Source organism: Phascolarctos cinereus, unplaced genomic scaffold (genome assembly GCF_003287225.1).
Source record: "Phascolarctos cinereus isolate Bilbo 61053 unplaced genomic scaffold, phaCin_HiC Scaffold_359;HRSCAF=967, whole genome shotgun sequence".
Taxonomy (NCBI): Eukaryota; Metazoa; Chordata; class Mammalia; order Diprotodontia; family Phascolarctidae; genus Phascolarctos; species Phascolarctos cinereus.
Window position 1 is genome coordinate 12,244 of NW_027555690.1, and position 18,709 is coordinate 30,952.

The 18,709-nt window shown below is 69.2% G+C and overlaps 17 non-coding genes across 17 annotated transcripts; all 17 read left to right on the forward strand.

Moving 5' to 3' along the window:
- Positions 1–236: 236 nt before the first annotated feature.
- On the forward strand, positions 237–356 carry LOC144456152 (5S ribosomal RNA). Its single transcript, XR_013485063.1, has one exon. It is a non-coding gene; the product is annotated as a 5S ribosomal RNA (ribosomal RNA).
- A 1,075-nt stretch (positions 357–1,431) lies between these two features.
- On the forward strand, positions 1,432–1,551 carry LOC144456153 (5S ribosomal RNA). Its single transcript, XR_013485064.1, has one exon. It is a non-coding gene; the product is annotated as a 5S ribosomal RNA (ribosomal RNA).
- Positions 1,552–2,628: 1,077 nt separating this feature from the next.
- On the forward strand, positions 2,629–2,747 carry LOC144456136 (5S ribosomal RNA). Its single transcript, XR_013485046.1, has one exon. It is a non-coding gene; the product is annotated as a 5S ribosomal RNA (ribosomal RNA).
- A 1,075-nt stretch (positions 2,748–3,822) lies between these two features.
- LOC144456137 (5S ribosomal RNA) lies at positions 3,823–3,941 on the forward strand. The gene has a single exon (XR_013485047.1). It is a non-coding gene; the product is annotated as a 5S ribosomal RNA (ribosomal RNA).
- Positions 3,942–5,018: 1,077 nt separating this feature from the next.
- On the forward strand, positions 5,019–5,137 carry LOC144456138 (5S ribosomal RNA). Its single transcript, XR_013485048.1, has one exon. It is a non-coding gene; the product is annotated as a 5S ribosomal RNA (ribosomal RNA).
- A 1,075-nt stretch (positions 5,138–6,212) lies between these two features.
- LOC144456139 (5S ribosomal RNA) lies at positions 6,213–6,331 on the forward strand. Its single transcript, XR_013485049.1, has one exon. It is a non-coding gene; the product is annotated as a 5S ribosomal RNA (ribosomal RNA).
- Positions 6,332–7,405: 1,074 nt separating this feature from the next.
- On the forward strand, positions 7,406–7,524 carry LOC144456159 (5S ribosomal RNA). Its single transcript, XR_013485070.1, has one exon. It is a non-coding gene; the product is annotated as a 5S ribosomal RNA (ribosomal RNA).
- A 727-nt stretch (positions 7,525–8,251) lies between these two features.
- On the forward strand, positions 8,252–8,370 carry LOC144456140 (5S ribosomal RNA). Its single transcript, XR_013485050.1, has one exon. It is a non-coding gene; the product is annotated as a 5S ribosomal RNA (ribosomal RNA).
- A 1,077-nt stretch (positions 8,371–9,447) lies between these two features.
- Positions 9,448–9,566, forward strand: LOC144456141 (5S ribosomal RNA). Its single transcript, XR_013485051.1, has one exon. It is a non-coding gene; the product is annotated as a 5S ribosomal RNA (ribosomal RNA).
- A 726-nt stretch (positions 9,567–10,292) lies between these two features.
- On the forward strand, positions 10,293–10,411 carry LOC144456142 (5S ribosomal RNA). The gene has a single exon (XR_013485052.1). It is a non-coding gene; the product is annotated as a 5S ribosomal RNA (ribosomal RNA).
- A 1,073-nt stretch (positions 10,412–11,484) lies between these two features.
- On the forward strand, positions 11,485–11,603 carry LOC144456143 (5S ribosomal RNA). The gene has a single exon (XR_013485054.1). It is a non-coding gene; the product is annotated as a 5S ribosomal RNA (ribosomal RNA).
- Positions 11,604–12,679: 1,076 nt separating this feature from the next.
- LOC144456144 (5S ribosomal RNA) lies at positions 12,680–12,798 on the forward strand. Its single transcript, XR_013485055.1, has one exon. It is a non-coding gene; the product is annotated as a 5S ribosomal RNA (ribosomal RNA).
- A 1,076-nt stretch (positions 12,799–13,874) lies between these two features.
- LOC144456146 (5S ribosomal RNA) lies at positions 13,875–13,993 on the forward strand. Its single transcript, XR_013485057.1, has one exon. It is a non-coding gene; the product is annotated as a 5S ribosomal RNA (ribosomal RNA).
- Positions 13,994–15,069: 1,076 nt separating this feature from the next.
- LOC144456147 (5S ribosomal RNA) lies at positions 15,070–15,188 on the forward strand. The gene has a single exon (XR_013485058.1). It is a non-coding gene; the product is annotated as a 5S ribosomal RNA (ribosomal RNA).
- Positions 15,189–16,264: 1,076 nt separating this feature from the next.
- LOC144456148 (5S ribosomal RNA) lies at positions 16,265–16,383 on the forward strand. Its single transcript, XR_013485059.1, has one exon. It is a non-coding gene; the product is annotated as a 5S ribosomal RNA (ribosomal RNA).
- Positions 16,384–17,460: 1,077 nt separating this feature from the next.
- Positions 17,461–17,580, forward strand: LOC144456154 (5S ribosomal RNA). The gene has a single exon (XR_013485065.1). It is a non-coding gene; the product is annotated as a 5S ribosomal RNA (ribosomal RNA).
- Positions 17,581–18,303: 723 nt separating this feature from the next.
- Positions 18,304–18,421, forward strand: LOC144456155 (5S ribosomal RNA). Its single transcript, XR_013485066.1, has one exon. It is a non-coding gene; the product is annotated as a 5S ribosomal RNA (ribosomal RNA).
- The last annotated feature ends 288 nt before the right edge of the window (positions 18,422–18,709 follow it).

Below are 18,709 nucleotides of genomic sequence, written 5' to 3' on the forward strand. Positions count from 1 at the left end.
GTCTGAATGGCCAGGCGCTGTTGGGGCGCGCGAGCGGGCGAGGCGTGTTGGGGTGGTCAGGGAGGGGGCGTGGTGTGTCCCCGGGCCGGGAGCGGACCGGAGAGGGACCCGGGCTTGCGGTGGCCTGGGGGAGGGATTGGCCCGGACAGCAGCGCAGAGCCCCGCGCGCAGGCAGGCGGCGCAAAAGCGTGCGCGGGCGGCGCGAGCTCTTGGGGCTGCCAGGAGAATGGCAGAGCGTCTACGGCCATACCACCCTGAACGCGCCCGATCTCGTCTGATCTCGGAAGCTTAAGCAGGGTCGGGCCTGGTTAGTACTTGGATGGGAGACCGCCTGGGAATACCGGGTGCTGTAGGCTTTTTCTTTTTTTTTGCCCACCCTTTTTTTCCTAGGGGTCCAGCCCCACGCCCGCCCGGACAGCTCCAGACCCTCTCTCGGCCGCCCTGGCAAGCGTGGTGCCCACGCCCACTTGCCACCAAGACCCTCCCCGCACGCTCTCCACTGAACAGCAGTCCAGTCGCTTCTTCGCCGTGTGCTTCTTGGGTTTTCTTTCGGTATGGCTTCCCCCGTTTGAGGGGGCTGGCACGCGGAGCGTCTCTGGCAAGCGGAAGCTTGGCGCTGGGGAGCCAAGGAAAGGGCCAGGAAGGGCCCTGCCGAGCCGGAGCCCCCAGGCGAAGGGGGCAGAAGACGAGGTGTGCGTGGGCACGCGGACGCGCTAGGGACAGGCTGAAGAGGACGCACGGGGCAGAGCGAAGGCCCTGGGCTGACCCAGGGATTGGGAGCGGCTTCCTCTAGAGGAAGGTGGGCTCTTCGGTGGCCCTTGGAGGAAGCCAAAGGAGGCAGGAGGCTCCCCGGAGCAGGCAGAGCGTTGCACAGGCGGGCAAGAAGTTGCACCGGGAAGTGCCAGAGCTGGGGACGAGCAGCGTGTGGCTCGCGCGGGAGTGGGACCCGGGCGTGGCGCGGCCCGCAGAGGAGAGCTTGAGAGAGCGCCGGGACCGCTGGCCCGGCACGCGGGGGCAGGCTCCGCGCTCCCTGCTGAGCGCTGCGCGCTGGGCCCTGGCCAGCCTAGATGGCGAGCTTGGGGTGCAGGCAGCATCGGCGTGTCTTGGGCCGGGGCCGGGGCCGGGGCAGTTTGGAAGAAGGGGCGGGCGGTCCGGCCAGCCCGTTGGTGTGTTGCGGGCCCGAGTGCCGGCTGCCGTCTGAATGGCCAGGCGCTGTTGGGGCGCGCGAGCGGGCGAGGCGTGTTGGGGTGGTCAGGGAGGGGGCGTGGTGTGTCCCCGGGCCGGGAGCGGACCGGAGAGGGACCCGGGCTTGCGGTGGCCTGGGGGAGGGATTGGCCCGGACAGCAGCGCAGAGCCCCGCGCGCAGGCAGGCGGCGCAAAAGCGTGCGCGGGCGGCGCGAGCTCTTGGGGCTGCCAGGAGAATGGCAGAGCGTCTACGGCCATACCACCCTGAACGCGCCCGATCTCGTCTGATCTCGGAAGCTTAAGCAGGGTCGGGCCTGGTTAGTACTTGGATGGGAGACCGCCTGGGAATACCGGGTGCTGTAGGCTTTTTCTTTTTTTTTGCCCACCCTTTTTTTCCTAGGGGTCCAGCCCCACGCCCGCCCGGACAGCTCCAGACCCTCTCTCGGCCGCCCTGGCAAGCGTGGTGCCCACGCCCACTTGCCACCAAGACCCTCCCCGCACGCTCTCCACTGAACAGCAGTCCAGTCGCTTCTTCGCCGTGTGCTTCTTGGGTTTTCTTTCGGTATGGCTTCCCCCGTTTGAGGGGGCTGGCACGCGGAGCGTCTCTGGCAAGCGGAAGCTTGGCGCTGGGGAGCCAAGGAAAGGGCCAGGAAGGGCCCTGCCGAGCCGGAGCCCCCAGGCGAAGGGGGCAGAAGACGAGGTGTGCGTGGGCACGCGGACGCGCTAGGGACAGGCTGAAGAGGACGCACGGGGCAGAGCGAAGGCCCTGGGCTGACCCAGGGATTGGGAGCGGCTTCCTCTAGAGGAAGGTGGGCTCTTCGGTGGCCCTTGGAGGAAGCCAAAGGAGGCAGGAGGCTCCCCGGAGCAGGCAGAGCGTTGCACAGGCGGGCAAGAAGTTGCACCGGGAAGTGCCCAGAGCTGGGGACGAGCAGCGTGTGGCTCGCGCGGGAGTGGGACCCGGGCGTGGCGCGGCCCGCAGAGGAGAGCTTGAGAGAGCGCCGGGACCGCTGGCCCGGCACGCGGGGGCAGGCTCCGCGCTCCCTGCTGAGCGCTGCGCGCTGGGCCCTGGCCAGCCTAGATGGCGAGCTTGGGGTGCAGGCAGCATCGGCGTGTCTTGGGCCGGGGCCGGGGCCGGGGCAGTTTGGAAGAAGGGGCGGGCGGTCCGGCCAGCCCGTTGGTGTGTTGCGGGCCCGAGTGCCGGCTGCCGTCTGAATGGCCAGGCGCTGTTGGGGCGCGCGAGCGGGCGAGGCGTGTTGGGGTGGTCAGGGAGGGGGGCGTGGTGTGTCCCCGGGCCGGGAGCGGACCGGAGAGGGACCCGGGCTTGCGGTGGCCTGGGGGAGGGATTGGCCCGGACAGCAGCGCAGAGCCCCGCGCGCAGGCAGGCGGCGCAAAAGCGTGCGCGGGCGGCGCGAGCTCTTGGGGCTGCCAGGAGAATGGCAGAGCGTCTACGGCCATACCACCCTGAACGCGCCCGATCTCGTCTGATCTCGGAAGCTAAGCAGGGTCGGGCCTGGTTAGTACTTGGATGGGAGACCGCCTGGGAATACCGGGTGCTGTAGGCTTTTTCTTTTTTTTTGCCCACCCTTTTTTTCCTAGGGGTCCAGCCCCACGCCCGCCCGGACAGCTCCAGACCCTCTCTCGGCCGCCCTGGCAAGCGTGGTGCCCACGCCCACTTGCCACCAAGACCCTCCCCGCACGCTCTCCACTGAACAGCAGTCCAGTCGCTTCTTCGCCGTGTGCTTCTTGGGTTTTCTTTCGGTATGGCTTCCCCCGTTTGAGGGGGCTGGCACGCGGAGCGTCTCTGGCAAGCGGAAGCTTGGCGCTGGGGAGCCAAGGAAAGGGCCAGGAAGGGCCCTGCCGAGCCGGAGCCCCCAGGCGAAGGGGGCAGAAGACGAGGTGTGCGTGGGCACGCGGACGCGCTAGGGACAGGCTGAAGAGGACGCACGGGGCAGAGCGAAGGCCCTGGGCTGACCCAGGGATTGGGAGCGGCTTCCTCTAGAGGAAGGTGGGCTCTTCGGTGGCCCTTGGAGGAAGCCAAAGGAGGCAGGAGGCTCCCCGGAGCAGGCAGAGCGTTGCACAGGCGGGCAAGAAGTTGCACCGGGAAGTGCCAGAGCTGGGGACGAGCAGCGTGTGGCTCGCGCGGGAGTGGGACCCGGGCGTGGCGCGGCCCGCAGAGGAGAGCTTGAGAGAGCGCCGGGACCGCTGGCCCGGCACGCGGGGGCAGGCTCCGCGCTCCCTGCTGAGCGCTGCGCGCTGGGCCCTGGCCAGCCTAGATGGCGAGCTTGGGTGCAGGCAGCATCGGCGTGTCTTGGGCCGGGGCCGGGGCCGGGGCAGTTTGGAAGAAGGGGCGGGCGGTCCGGCCAGCCCGTTGGTGTGTTGCGGGCCCGAGTGCCGGCTGCCGTCTGAATGGCCAGGCGCTGTTGGGGCGCGCGAGCGGGCGAGGCGTGTTGGGGTGGTCAGGGAGGGGGGCGTGGTGTGTCCCCGGGCCGGGAGCGGACCGGAGAGGGACCCGGGCTTGCGGTGGCCTGGGGGAGGGATTGGCCCGGACAGCAGCGCAGAGCCCCGCGCGCAGGCAGGCGGCGCAAAAGCGTGCGCGGGCGGCGCGAGCTCTTGGGGCTGCCAGGAGAATGGCAGAGCGTCTACGGCCATACCACCCTGAACGCGCCCGATCTCGTCTGATCTCGGAAGCTAAGCAGGGTCGGGCCTGGTTAGTACTTGGATGGGAGACCGCCTGGGAATACCGGGTGCTGTAGGCTTTTTCTTTTTTTTTGCCCACCCTTTTTTTCCTAGGGGTCCAGCCCCACGCCCGCCCGGACAGCTCCAGACCCTCTCTCGGCCGCCCTGGCAAGCGTGGTGCCCACGCCCACTTGCCACCAAGACCCTCCCCGCACGCTCTCCACTGAACAGCAGTCCAGTCGCTTCTTCGCCGTGTGCTTCTTGGGTTTTCTTTCGGTATGGCTTCCCCCGTTTGAGGGGGCTGGCACGCGGAGCGTCTCTGGCAAGCGGAAGCTTGGCGCTGGGGAGCCAAGGAAAGGGCCAGGAAGGGCCCTGCCGAGCCGGAGCCCCCAGGCGAAGGGGGCAGAAGACGAGGTGTGCGTGGGCACGCGGACGCGCTAGGGACAGGCTGAAGAGGACGCACGGGGCAGAGCGAAGGCCCTGGGCTGACCCAGGGATTGGGAGCGGCTTCCTCTAGAGGAAGGTGGGCTCTTCGGTGGCCCTTGGAGGAAGCCAAAGGAGGCAGGAGGCTCCCCGGAGCAGGCAGAGCGTTGCACAGGCGGGCAAGAAGTTGCACCGGGAAGTGCCCAGAGCTGGGGACGAGCAGCGTGTGGCTCGCGCGGGAGTGGGACCCGGGCGTGGCGCGGCCCGCAGAGGAGAGCTTGAGAGAGCGCCGGGACCGCTGGCCCGGCACGCGGGGGCAGGCTCCGCGCTCCCTGCTGAGCGCTGCGCGCTGGGCCCTGGCCAGCCTAGATGGCGAGCTTGGGGTGCAGGCAGCATCGGCGTGTCTTGGGCCGGGGCCGGGGCCGGGGCAGTTTGGAAGAAGGGGCGGGCGGTCCGGCCAGCCCGTTGGTGTGTTGCGGGCCCGAGTGCCGGCTGCCGTCTGAATGGCCAGGCGCTGTTGGGGCGCGCGAGCGGGCGAGGCGTGTTGGGGTGGTCAGGGAGGGGGGCGTGGTGTGTCCCCGGGCCGGGAGCGGACCGGAGAGGGACCCGGGCTTGCGGTGGCCTGGGGGAGGGATTGGCCCGGACAGCAGCGCAGAGCCCCGCGCGCAGGCAGGCGGCGCAAAAGCGTGCGCGGGCGGCGCGAGCTCTTGGGGCTGCCAGGAGAATGGCAGAGCGTCTACGGCCATACCACCCTGAACGCGCCCGATCTCGTCTGATCTCGGAAGCTAAGCAGGGTCGGGCCTGGTTAGTACTTGGATGGGAGACCGCCTGGGAATACCGGGTGCTGTAGGCTTTTTCTTTTTTTTTGCCCACCCTTTTTTTCCTAGGGGTCCAGCCCCACGCCCGCCCGGACAGCTCCAGACCCTCTCTCGGCCGCCCTGGCAAGCGTGGTGCCCACGCCCACTTGCCACCAAGACCCTCCCCGCACGCTCTCCACTGAACAGCAGTCCAGTCGCTTCTTCGCCGTGTGCTTCTTGGGTTTTCTTTCGGTATGGCTTCCCCCGTTTGAGGGGGCTGGCACGCGGAGCGTCTCTGGCAAGCGGAAGCTTGGCGCTGGGGAGCCAAGGAAAGGGCCAGGAAGGGCCCTGCCGAGCCGGAGCCCCCAGGCGAAGGGGGCAGAAGACGAGGTGTGCGTGGGCACGCGGACGCGCTAGGGACAGGCTGAAGAGGACGCACGGGGCAGAGCGAAGGCCCTGGGCTGACCCAGGGATTGGGAGCGGCTTCCTCTAGAGGAAGGTGGGCTCTTCGGTGGCCCTTGGAGGAAGCCAAAGGAGGCAGGAGGCTCCCCGGAGCAGGCAGAGCGTTGCACAGGCGGGCAAGAAGTTGCACCGGGAAGTGCCAGAGCTGGGGACGAGCAGCGTGTGGCTCGCGCGGGAGTGGGACCCGGGCGTGGCGCGGCCCGCAGAGGAGAGCTTGAGAGAGCGCCGGGACCGCTGGCCCGGCACGCGGGGGCAGGCTCCGCGCTCCCTGCTGAGCGCTGCGCGCTGGGCCCTGGCCAGCCTAGATGGCGAGCTTGGGGTGCAGGCAGCATCGGCGTGTCTTGGGCCGGGGCCGGGGCCGGGGCAGTTTGGAAGAAGGGGCGGGCGGTCCGGCCAGCCCGTTGGTGTGTTGCGGGCCCGAGTGCCGGCTGCCGTCTGAATGGCCAGGCGCTGTTGGGGCGCGCGAGCGGGCGAGGCGTGTTGGGGTGGTCAGGGAGGGGGCGTGGTGTGTCCCCGGGCCGGGAGCGGACCGGAGAGGGACCCGGGCTTGCGGTGGCCTGGGGGAGGGATTGGCCCGGACAGCAGCGCAGAGCCCCGCGCGCAGGCAGGCGGCGCAAAAGCGTGCGCGGGCGGCGCGAGCTCTTGGGGCTGCCAGGAGAATGGCAGAGCGTCTACGGCCATACCACCCTGAACGCGCCCGATCTCGTCTGATCTCGGAAGCTAAGCAGGGTCGGGCCTGGTTAGTACTTGGATGGGAGACCGCCTGGGAATACCGGGTGCTGTAGGCTTTTTCTTTTTTTTTGCCCACCCTTTTTTTCCTAGGGGTCCAGCCCCACGCCCGCCCGGACAGCTCCAGACCCTCTCTCGGCCGCCCTGGCAAGCGTGGTGCCCACGCCCACTTGCCACCAAGACCCTCCCCGCACGCTCTCCACTGAACAGCAGTCCAGTCGCTTCTTCGCCGTGTGCTTCTTGGGTTTTCTTTCGGTATGGCTTCCCCCGTTTGAGGGGGCTGGCACGCGGAGCGTCTCTGGCAAGCGGAAGCTTGGCGCTGGGGAGCCAAGGAAAGGGCCAGGAAGGGCCCTGCCGAGCCGGAGCCCCCAGGCGAAGGGGCAGAAGACGAGGTGTGCGTGGGCACGCGGACGCGCTAGGGACAGGCTGAAGAGGACGCACGGGGCAGAGCGAAGGCCCTGGGCTGACCCAGGGATTGGGAGCGGCTTCCTCTAGAGGAAGGTGGGCTGTTCGGTGGCCCTTGGAGGAAGCCAAAGGAGGCAGGAGGCTCCCCGGAGCAGGCAGAGCGTTGCACAGGCGGGCAAGAAGTTGCACCGGGAAGTGCCCAGAGCTGGGGACGAGCAGCGTGTTGGCTCGCGCGGGAGTGGGACCCGGGCGTGGCGCGGCCCGCAGAGGAGAGCTTGAGAGAGCGCCGGGACCGCTGGCCCGGCACGCGGGGGCAGGCTCCGCGCTCCCTGCTGAGCGCTGCGCGCTGGGCCCTGGCCAGCCTAGATGGCGAGCTTGGGGTGCAGGCAGCATCGGCGTGTCTTGGGCCGGGGCCGGGGCCGGGGCAGTTTGGAAGAAGGGGCGGGCGGTCCGGCCAGCCCGTTGGTGTGTTGCGGGCCCGAGTGCCGGCTGCCGTCTGAATGGCCAGGCGCTGTTGGGGCGCGCGAGCGGGCGAGGCGTGTTGGGGTGGTCAGGGAGGGGGGCGTGGTGTGTCCCCGGCCGGGAGCGGACCGGAGAGGGACCCGGGCTTGCGGTGGCCTGGGGGAGGGATTGGCCGGACAGCAGCGCAGAGCCCGCGCGCAGGCAGGCGGCGCAAAAGCGTGCGCGGGCGGCGCGAGCTCTTGGGGCTGCCAGGAGAATGGCAGAGCGTCTACGGCCATACCACCCTGAACGCGCCCGATCTCGTCTGATCTCGGAAGCTTAAGCAGGGTCGGGCCTGGTTAGTACTTGTTGGGAGACCGCCTGGGAATACCGGGTGCTGTAGGCTTTTTCTTTTTTTTTGCCCACCCTTTTTTTCCTAGGGGTCCAGCCCCACGCCCGCCCGGACAGCTCCAGACCCTCTCTCGGCCGCCCTGGCAAGCGTGGTGCCCACGCCCACTTGCCACCAAGACCCTCCCCGCACGCTCTCCACTGAACAGCAGTCCAGTCGCTTCTTCGCCGTGTGCTTCTTGGGTTTTCTTTCGGTATGGCTTCCCCCGTTTGAGGGGGCTGGCACGCGGAGCGTCTCTGGCAAGCGGAAGCTTGGCGCTGGGGAGCCAAGGAAAGGGCCAGGAAGGGCCCTGCCGAGCCGGAGCCCCCAGGCGAAGGGGGCAGAAGACGAGGTGTGCGTGGGCACGCGGACGCGCTAGGGACAGGCTGAAGAGGACGCACGGGGCAGAGCGTGTCTTGGGCCGGGGCCGGGGCCGGGGCAGTTTGGAAGAAGGGGCGGGCGGTCCGGCCAGCCCGTTGGTGTGTTGCGGGCCCGAGTGCCGGCTGCCGTCTGAATGGCCAGGCGCTGTTGGGGCGCGCGAGCGGGCGAGGCGTGTTGGGGTGGTCAGGGAGGGGGGCGTGGTGTGTCCCCGGGCCGGGAGCGGACCGGAGAGGGACCCGGGCTTGCGGTGGCCTGGGGGAGGGATTGGCCCGGACAGCAGCGCAGAGCCCCGCGCGCAGGCAGGCGGCGCAAAAGCGTGCGCGGGCGGCGCGAGCTCTTGGGGCTGCCAGGAGAATGGCAGAGCGTCTACGGCCATACCACCCTGAACGCGCCCGATCTCGTCTGATCTCGGAAGCTAAGCAGGGTCGGGCCTGGTTAGTACTTGGATGGGAGACCGCCTGGGAATACCGGGTGCTGTAGGCTTTTTTCTTTTTTTTTGCCCACCCTTTTTTTCCTAGGGGTCCAGCCCCACGCCCGCCCGGACAGCTCCAGACCCTCTCTCGGCCGCCCTGGCAAGCGTGGTGCCCACGCCCACTTGCCACCAAGACCCTCCCCGCACGCTCTCCACTGAACAGCAGTCCAGTCGCTTCTTCGCCGTGTGCTTCTTGGGTTTTCTTTCGGTATGGCTTCCCCCGTTTGAGGGGGCTGGCACGCGGAGCGTCTCTGGCAAGCGGAAGCTTGGCGCTGGGGAGCCAAGGAAAGGGCCAGGAAGGGCCCTGCCGAGCCGGAGCCCCCAGGCGAAGGGGGCAGAAGACGAGGTGTGCGTGGGCACGCGGACGCGCTAGGGACAGGCTGAAGAGGACGCACGGGGCAGAGCGAAGGCCCTGGGCTGACCCAGGGATTGGGAGCGGCTTCCTCTAGAGGAAGGTGGGCTCTTCGGTGGCCCTTGGAGGAAGCCAAAGGAGGCAGGAGGCTCCCCGGAGCAGGCAGAGCGTTGCACAGGCGGGCAAGAAGTTGCACCGGGAAGTGGCCAGAGCTGGGGACGAGCAGCGTGTGGCTCGCGCGGGAGTGGGACCCGGGCGTGGCGCGGCCCGCAGAGGAGAGCTTGAGAGAGCGCCGGGACCGCTGGCCCGGCACGCGGGGGCAGGCTCCGCGCTCCCTGCTGAGCGCTGCGCGCTGGGCCCTGGCCAGCCTAGATGGCGAGCTTGGGTGCAGGCAGCATCGGCGTGTCTTGGGCCGGGGCCGGGGCCGGGGCAGTTTGGAAGAAGGGGCGGGCGGTCCGGCCAGCCCGTTGGTGTGTTGCGGGCCCGAGTGCCGGCTGCCGTCTGAATGGCCAGGCGCTGTTGGGGCGCGCGAGCGGGCGAGGCGTGTTGGGGTGGTCAGGGAGGGGGGCGTGGTGTGTCCCCGGGCCGGGAGCGGACCGGAGAGGGACCCGGGCTTGCGGTGGCCTGGGGGAGGGATTGGCCCGGACAGCAGCGCAGAGCCCCGCGCGCAGGCAGGCGGCGCAAAAGCGTGCGCGGGCGGCGCGAGCTCTTGGGGCTGCCAGGAGAATGGCAGAGCGTCTACGGCCATACCACCCTGAACGCGCCCGATCTCGTCTGATCTCGGAAGCTAAGCAGGGTCGGGCCTGGTTAGTACTTGGATGGGAGACCGCCTGGGAATACCGGGTGCTGTAGGCTTTTTCTTTTTTTTTGCCCACCCTTTTTTTCCTAGGGGTCCAGCCCCACGCCCGCCCGGACAGCTCCAGACCCTCTCTCGGCCGCCCTGGCAAGCGTGGTGCCCACGCCCACTTGCCACCAAGACCCTCCCCGCACGCTCTCCACTGAACAGCAGTCCAGTCGCTTCTTCGCCGTGTGCTTCTTGGGTTTTCTTTCGGTATGGCTTCCCCCGTTTGAGGGGGCTGGCACGCGGAGCGTCTCTGGCAAGCGGAAGCTTGGCGCTGGGGAGCCAAGGAAAGGGCCAGGAAGGGCCCTGCCGAGCCGGAGCCCCCAGGCGAAGGGGGCAGAAGACGAGGTGTGCGTGGGCACGCGGACGCGCTAGGGACAGGCTGAAGAGGACGCACGGGGCAGAGCGTGTCTTGGGCCGGGGCCGGGGCCGGGCAGTTTGGAAGAAGGGGCGGGCGGTCCGGCCAGCCCGTTGGTGTGTTGCGGGCCCGAGTGCCGGCTGCCGTCTGAATGGCCAGGCGCTGTTGGGGCGCGCGAGCGGGCGAGGCGTGTTGGGGTGGTCAGGGAGGGGGGCGTGGTGTGTCCCCGGGCCGGGAGCGGACCGGAGAGGGACCCGGGCTTGCGGTGGCCTGGGGGAGGGATTGGCCCGGACAGCAGCGCAGAGCCCCGCGCGCAGGCAGGCGGCGCAAAAGCGTGCGCGGGCGGCGCGAGCTCTTGGGGCTGCCAGGAGAATGGCAGAGCGTCTACGGCCATACCACCCTGAACGCGCCCGATCTCGTCTGATCTCGGAAGCTAAGCAGGGTCGGGCCTGGTTAGTACTTGGATGGGAGACCGCCTGGGAATACCGGGTGCTGTAGGCTTTTTCTTTTTTTTTGCCCACCCTTTTTTTCCTAGGGGTCCAGCCCCACGCCCGCCCGGACAGCTCCAGACCCTCTCTCGGCCGCCCTGGCAAGCGTGGTGCCCACGCCCACTTGCCACCAAGACCCTCCCCGCACGCTCTCCACTGAACAGCAGTCCAGTCGCTTCTTCGCCGTGTGCTTCTTGGGTTTTCTTTCGGTATGGCTTCCCCCGTTTGAGGGGGCTGGCACGCGGAGCGTCTCTGGCAAGCGGAAGCTTGGCGCTGGGGAGCCAAGGAAAGGGCCAGGAAGGGCCCTGCCGAGCCGGAGCCCCCAGGCGAAGGGGGCAGAAGACGAGGTGTGCGTGGGCACGCGGACGCGCTAGGGACAGGCTGAAGAGGACGCACGGGGCAGAGCGAAGGCCCTGGGCTGACCCAGGGATTGGGAGCGGCTTCCTCTAGAGGAAGGTGGGCTCTTCGGTGGCCCTTGGAGGAAGCCAAAGGAGGCAGGAGGCTCCCCGGAGCAGGCAGAGCGTTGCACAGGCGGGCAAGAAGTTGCACCGGGAAGTGCCAGAGCTGGGACGAGCAGCGTGTGGCTCGCGCGGGAGTGGGACCCGGGCGTGGCGCGGCCCGCAGAGGAGAGCTTGAGAGAGCGCCGGGACCGCTGGCCCGGCACGCGGGGGCAGGCTCCGCGCTCCCTGCTGAGCGCTGCGCGCTGGGCCCTGGCCAGCCTAGATGGCGAGCTTGGGGTGCAGGCAGCATCGGCGTGTCTTGGGCCGGGGCCGGGGCCGGGGCAGTTTGGAAGAAGGGGCGGGCGGTCCGGCCAGCCCGTTGGTGTGTTGCGGGCCCGAGTGCCGGCTGCCGTCTGAATGGCCAGGCGCTGTTGGGGCGCGCGAGCGGGCGAGGCGTGTTGGGGTGGTCAGGGAGGGGGCGTGGTGTGTCCCCGGGCCGGGAGCGGACCGGAGAGGGACCCGGGCTTGCGGTGGCCTGGGGAGGGATTGGCCCGGACAGCAGCGCAGAGCCCCGCGCGCAGGCAGGCGGCGCAAAAGCGTGCGCGGGCGGCGCGAGCTCTTGGGGCTGCCAGGAGAATGGCAGAGCGTCTACGGCCATACCACCCTGAACGCGCCCGATCTCGTCTGATCTCGGAAGCTAAGCAGGGTCGGGCCTGGTTAGTACTTGGATGGGAGACCGCCTGGGAATACCGGGTGCTGTAGGCTTTTTCTTTTTTTTTGCCCACCCTTTTTTTCCTAGGGGTCCAGCCCCACGCCCGCCCGGACAGCTCCAGACCCTCTCTCGGCCGCCCTGGCAAGCGTGGTGCCCACGCCCACTTGCCACCAAGACCCTCCCCGCACGCTCTCCACTGAACAGCAGTCCAGTCGCTTCTTCGCCGTGTGCTTCTTGGGTTTTCTTTCGGTATGGCTTCCCCCGTTTGAGGGGGCTGGCACGCGGAGCGTCTCTGGCAAGCGGAAGCTTGGCGCTGGGGAGCCAAGGAAAGGGCCAGGAAGGGCCCTGCCGAGCCGGAGCCCCCAGGCGAAGGGGGCAGAAGACGAGGTGTGCGTGGGCACGCGGACGCGCTAGGGACAGGCTGAAGAGGACGCACGGGGCAGAGCGAAGGCCCTGGGCTGACCCAGGGATTGGGAGCGGCTTCCTCTAGAGGAAGGTGGGCTCTTCGGTGGCCCTTGGAGGAAGCCAAAGGAGGCAGGAGGCTCCCCGGAGCAGGCAGAGCGTTGCACAGGCGGGCAAGAAGTTGCACCGGGAAGTGCCAGAGCTGGGGACGAGCAGCGTGTGGCTCGCGCGGGAGTGGGACCCGGGCGTGGCGCGGCCCGCAGAGGAGAGCTTGAGAGAGCGCCGGGACCGCTGGCCCGGCACGCGGGGGCAGGCTCCGCGCTCCCTGCTGAGCGCTGCGCGCTGGGCCCTGGCCAGCCTAGATGGCGAGCTTGGGGTGCAGGCAGCATCGGCGTGTCTTGGGCCGGGGCCGGGGCCGGGGCAGTTTGGAAGAAGGGGCGGGCGGTCCGGCCAGCCCGTTGGTGTGTTGCGGGCCCGAGTGCCGGCTGCCGTCTGAATGGCCAGGCGCTGTTGGGGCGCGCGAGCGGGCGAGGCGTGTTGGGGTGGTCAGGGAGGGGGGCGTGGTGTGTCCCCGGGCCGGGAGCGGACCGGAGAGGGACCCGGGCTTGCGGTGGCCTGGGGGAGGGATTGGCCCGGACAGCAGCGCAGAGCCCCGCGCGCAGGCAGGCGGCGCAAAAGCGTGCGCGGGCGGCGCGAGCTCTTGGGGCTGCCAGGAGAATGGCAGAGCGTCTACGGCCATACCACCCTGAACGCGCCCGATCTCGTCTGATCTCGGAAGCTAAGCAGGGTCGGGCCTGGTTAGTACTTGGATGGGAGACCGCCTGGGAATACCGGGTGCTGTAGGCTTTTTCTTTTTTTTTGCCCACCCTTTTTTTCCTAGGGGTCCAGCCCCACGCCCGCCCGGACAGCTCCAGACCCTCTCTCGGCCGCCCTGGCAAGCGTGGTGCCCACGCCCACTTGCCACCAAGACCCTCCCCGCACGCTCTCCACTGAACAGCAGTCCAGTCGCTTCTTCGCCGTGTGCTTCTTGGGTTTTCTTTCGGTATGGCTTCCCCCGTTTGAGGGGGCTGGCACGCGGAGCGTCTCTGGCAAGCGGAAGCTTGGCGCTGGGGAGCCAAGGAAAGGGCCAGGAAGGGCCCTGCCGAGCCGGAGCCCCCAGGCGAAGGGGGCAGAAGACGAGGTGTGCGTGGGCACGCGGACGCGCTAGGGACAGGCTGAAGAGGACGCACGGGGCAGAGCGAAGGCCCTGGGCTGACCCAGGGATTGGGAGCGGCTTCCTCTAGAGGAAGGTGGGCTCTTCGGTGGCCCTTGGAGGAAGCCAAAGGAGGCAGGAGGCTCCCCGGAGCAGGCAGAGCGTTGCACAGGCGGGCAAGAAGTTGCACCGGGAAGTGCCAGAGCTGGGGACGAGCAGCGTGTGGCTCGCGCGGGAGTGGGACCCGGGCGTGGCGCGGCCCGCAGAGGAGAGCTTGAGAGAGCGCCGGGACCGCTGGCCCGGCACGCGGGGGCAGGCTCCGCGCTCCCTGCTGAGCGCTGCGCGCTGGGCCCTGGCCAGCCTAGATGGCGAGCTTGGGGTGCAGGCAGCATCGGCGTGTCTTGGGCCGGGGCCGGGGCCGGGGCAGTTTGGAAGAAGGGGCGGGCGGTCCGGCCAGCCCGTTGGTGTGTTGCGGGCCCGAGTGCCGGCTGCCGTCTGAATGGCCAGGCGCTGTTGGGGCGCGCGAGCGGGCGAGGCGTGTTGGGGTGGTCAGGGAGGGGGGCGTGGTGTGTCCCCGGGCCGGGAGCGGACCGGAGAGGGACCCGGGCTTGCGGTGGCCTGGGGGAGGGATTGGCCCGGACAGCAGCGCAGAGCCCCGCGCGCAGGCAGGCGGCGCAAAAGCGTGCGCGGGCGGCGCGAGCTCTTGGGGCTGCCAGGAGAATGGCAGAGCGTCTACGGCCATACCACCCTGAACGCGCCCGATCTCGTCTGATCTCGGAAGCTAAGCAGGGTCGGGCCTGGTTAGTACTTGGATGGGAGACCGCCTGGGAATACCGGGTGCTGTAGGCTTTTTCTTTTTTTTTGCCCACCCTTTTTTTCCTAGGGGTCCAGCCCCACGCCCGCCCGGACAGCTCCAGACCCTCTCTCGGCCGCCCTGGCAAGCGTGGTGCCCACGCCCACTTGCCACCAAGACCCTCCCCGCACGCTCTCCACTGAACAGCAGTCCAGTCGCTTCTTCGCCGTGTGCTTCTTGGGTTTTCTTTCGGTATGGCTTCCCCCGTTTGAGGGGGCTGGCACGCGGAGCGTCTCTGGCAAGCGGAAGCTTGGCGCTGGGGAGCCAAGGAAAGGGCCAGGAAGGGCCCTGCCGAGCCGGAGCCCCCAGGCGAAGGGGGCAGAAGACGAGGTGTGCGTGGGCACGCGGACGCGCTAGGGACAGGCTGAAGAGGACGCACGGGGCAGAGCGAAGGCCCTGGGCTGACCCAGGGATTGGGAGCGGCTTCCTCTAGAGGAAGGTGGGCTCTTCGGTGGCCCTTGGAGGAAGCCAAAGGAGGCAGGAGGCTCCCCGGAGCAGGCAGAGCGTTGCACAGGCGGGCAAGAAGTTGCACCGGGAAGTGGCCAGAGCTGGGGACGAGCAGCGTGTGGCTCGCGCGGGAGTGGGACCCGGGCGTGGCGCGGCCCGCAGAGGAGAGCTTGAGAGAGCGCCGGGACCGCTGGCCCGGCACGCGGGGGCAGGCTCCGCGCTCCCTGCTGAGCGCTGCGCGCTGGGCCCTGGCCAGCCTAGATGGCGAGCTTGGGTGCAGGCAGCATCGGCGTGTCTTGGGCCGGGGCCGGGGCCGGGGCAGTTTGGAAGAAGGGGCGGGCGGTCCGGCCAGCCCGTTGGTGTGTTGCGGGCCCGAGTGCCGGCTGCCGTCTGAATGGCCAGGCGCTGTTGGGGCGCGCGAGCGGGCGAGGCGTGTTGGGGTGGTCAGGGAGGGGGGCGTGGTGTGTCCCCGGGCCGGGAGCGGACCGGAGAGGGACCCGGGCTTGCGGTGGCCTGGGGGAGGGATTGGCCCGGACAGCAGCGCAGAGCCCCGCGCGCAGGCAGGCGGCGCAAAAGCGTGCGCGGGCGGCGCGAGCTCTTGGGGCTGCCAGGAGAATGGCAGAGCGTCTACGGCCATACCACCCTGAACGCGCCCGATCTCGTCTGATCTCGGAAGCTAAGCAGGGTCGGGCCTGGTTAGTACTTGGATGGGAGACCGCCTGGGAATACCGGGTGCTGTAGGCTTTTTCTTTTTTTTTGCCCACCCTTTTTTTCCTAGGGGTCCAGCCCCACGCCCGCCCGGACAGCTCCAGACCCTCTCTCGGCCGCCCTGGCAAGCGTGGTGCCCACGCCCACTTGCCACCAAGACCCTCCCCGCACGCTCTCCACTGAACAGCAGTCCAGTCGCTTCTTCGCCGTGTGCTTCTTGGGTTTTCTTTCGGTATGGCTTCCCCCGTTTGAGGGGGCTGGCACGCGGAGCGTCTCTGGCAAGCGGAAGCTTGGCGCTGGGGAGCCAAGGAAAGGGCCAGGAAGGGCCCTGCCGAGCCGGAGCCCCCAGGCGAAGGGGGCAGAAGACGAGGTGTGCGTGGGCACGCGGACGCGCTAGGGACAGGCTGAAGAGGACGCACGGGGCAGAGCGAAGGCCCTGGGCTGACCCAGGGATTGGGAGCGGCTTCCTCTAGAGGAAGGTGGGCTCTTCGGTGGCCCTTGGAGGAAGCCAAAGGAGGCAGGAGGCTCCCCGGAGCAGGCAGAGCGTTGCACAGGCGGGCAAGAAGTTGCACCGGGAAGTGCCAGAGCTGGGGACGAGCAGCGTGTGGCTCGCGCGGGAGTGGGACCCGGGCGTGGCGCGGCCCGCAGAGGAGAGCTTGAGAGAGCGCCGGGACCGCTGGCCCGGCACGCGGGGGCAGGCTCCGCGCTCCCTGCTGAGCGCTGCGCGCTGGGCCCTGGCCAGCCTAGATGGCGAGCTTGGGGTGCAGGCAGCATCGGCGTGTCTTGGGCCGGGGCCGGGGCCGGGGCAGTTTGGAAGAAGGGGCGGGCGGTCCGGCCAGCCCGTTGGTGTGTTGCGGGCCCGAGTGCCGGCTGCCGTCTGAATGGCCAGGCGCTGTTGGGGCGCGCGAGCGGGCGAGGCGTGTTGGGGTGGTCAGGGAGGGGGGCGTGGTGTGTCCCCGGGCCGGGAGCGGACCGGAGAGGGACCCGGGCTTGCGGTGGCCTGGGGGAGGGATTGGCCCGGACAGCAGCGCAGAGCCCCGCGCGCAGGCAGGCGGCGCAAAAGCGTGCGCGGGCGGCGCGAGCTCTTGGGGCTGCCAGGAGAATGGCAGAGCGTCTACGGCCATACCACCCTGAACGCGCCCGATCTCGTCTGATCTCGGAAGCTAAGCAGGGTCGGGCCTGGTTAGTACTTGGATGGGAGACCGCCTGGGAATACCGGGTGCTGTAGGCTTTTTCTTTTTTTTTGCCCACCCTTTTTTTCCTAGGGGTCCAGCCCCACGCCCGCCCGGACAGCTCCAGACCCTCTCTCGGCCGCCCTGGCAAGCGTGGTGCCCACGCCCACTTGCCACCAAGACCCTCCCCGCACGCTCTCCACTGAACAGCAGTCCAGTCGCTTCTTCGCCGTGTGCTTCTTGGGTTTTCTTTCGGTATGGCTTCCCCCGTTTGAGGGGGCTGGCACGCGGAGCGTCTCTGGCAAGCGGAAGCTTGGCGCTGGGGAGCCAAGGAAAGGGCCAGGAAGGGCCCTGCCGAGCCGGAGCCCCCAGGCGAAGGGGGCAGAAGACGAGGTGTGCGTGGGCACGCGGACGCGCTAGGGACAGGCTGAAGAGGACGCACGGGGCAGAGCGAAGGCCCTGGGCTGACCCAGGGATTGGGAGCGGCTTCCTCTAGAGGAAGGTGGGCTCTTCGGTGGCCCTTGGAGGAAGCCAAAGGAGGCAGGAGGCTCCCCGGAGCAGGCAGAGCGTTGCACAGGCGGGCAAGAAGTTGCACCGGGAAGTGCCCAGAGCTGGGGACGAGCAGCGTGTGGCTCGCGCGGGAGTGGGACCCGGGCGTGGCGCGGCCCGCAGAGGAGAGCTTGAGAGAGCGCCGGGACCGCTGGCCCGGCACGCGGGGGCAGGCTCCGCGCTCCCTGCTGAGCGCTGCGCGCTGGGCCCTGGCCAGCCTAGATGGCGAGCTTGGGGTGCAGGCAGCATCGGCGTGTCTTGGGCCGGGGCCGGGGCCGGGGCAGTTTGGAAGAAGGGGCGGGCGGTCCGGCCAGCCCGTTGGTGTGTTGCGGGCCCGAGTGCCGGCTGCCGTCTGAATGGCCAGGCGCTGTTGGGGCGCGCGAGCGGGCGAGGCGTGTTGGGGTGGTCAGGGAGGGGGGCGTGGTGTGTCCCCGGGCCGGGAGCGGACCGGAGAGGGACCCGGGCTTGCGGTGGCCTGGGGGAGGGATTGGCCCGGACAGCAGCGCAGAGCCCCGCGCGCAGGCAGGCGGCGCAAAAGCGTGCGCGGGCGGCGCGAGCTCTTGGGGCTGCCAGGAGAATGGCAGAGCGTCTACGGCCATACCACCCTGAACGCGCCCGATCTCGTCTGATCTCGGAAGCTTAAGCAGGGTCGGGCCTGGTTAGTACTTGGATGGGAGACCGCCTGGGAATACCGGGTGCTGTAGGCTTTTTCTTTTTTTTTGCCCACCCTTTTTTTCCTAGGGGTCCAGCCCCACGCCCGCCCGGACAGCTCCAGACCCTCTCTCGGCCGCCCTGGCAAGCGTGGTGCCCACGCCCACTTGCCACCAAGACCCTCCCCGCACGCTCTCCACTGAACAGCAGTCCAGTCGCTTCTTCGCCGTGTGCTTCTTGGGTTTTCTTTCGGTATGGCTTCCCCCGTTTGAGGGGGCTGGCACGCGGAGCGTCTCTGGCAAGCGGAAGCTTGGCGCTGGGGAGCCAAGGAAAGGGCCAGGAAGGGCCCTGCCGAGCCGGAGCCCCCAGGCGAAGGGGGCAGAAGACGAGGTGTGCGTGGGCACGCGGACGCGCTAGGGACAGGCTGAAGAGGACGCACGGGGCAGAGCGTGTCTTGGGCCGGGGCCGGGGCCGGGGCAGTTTGGAAGAAGGGCGGGCGGTCCGGCCAGCCCGTTGGTGTGTTGCGGGCCCGAGTGCCGGCTGCCGTCTGAATGGCCAGGCGCTGTTGGGGCGCGCGAGCGGGCGAGGCGTGTTGGGGTGGTCAGGAGGGGGCGTGGTGTGTCCCCGGCCGGGAGCGGACCGGAGAGGGACCCGGGCTTGCGGTGGCCTGGGGAGGGATTGGCCCGGACAGCAGCGCAGAGCCCCGCGCGCAGGCAGGCGGCGCAAAAAGCGTGCGCGGGCGGCGCGAGCTCTTGGGGCTGCCAGGAGAATGGCAGAGCGTCTACGGCCATACCACCCTGAACGCGCCGATCTCGTCTGATCTCGGAAGCTAAGCAGGGTCGGGCCTGGTTAGTACTTGGATGGGAGACCGCCTGGGAATACCGGGTGCTGTAGGCTTTTTTCTTTTTTTTTGCCCACCCTTTTTTTCCTAGGGGTCCAGCCCCACGCCGCCCGGACAGCTCCAGACCCTCTCTCGGCCGCCCTGGCAAGCGTGGTGCCCACGCCCACTTGCCACCAAGACCCTCCCCGCACGCTCTCCACTGAACAGCAGTCCAGTCGCTTCTTCGCCGTGTGCTTCTTGGGTTTCTTTCGGTATGGCTTCCCCCGTTTGAGGGGCTGGCACGCGAGCGTCTCTGGCAAGCGGAAGCTTGGCGCTGGGGAGCCAAGGAAAGGGCCAGGAAGGGC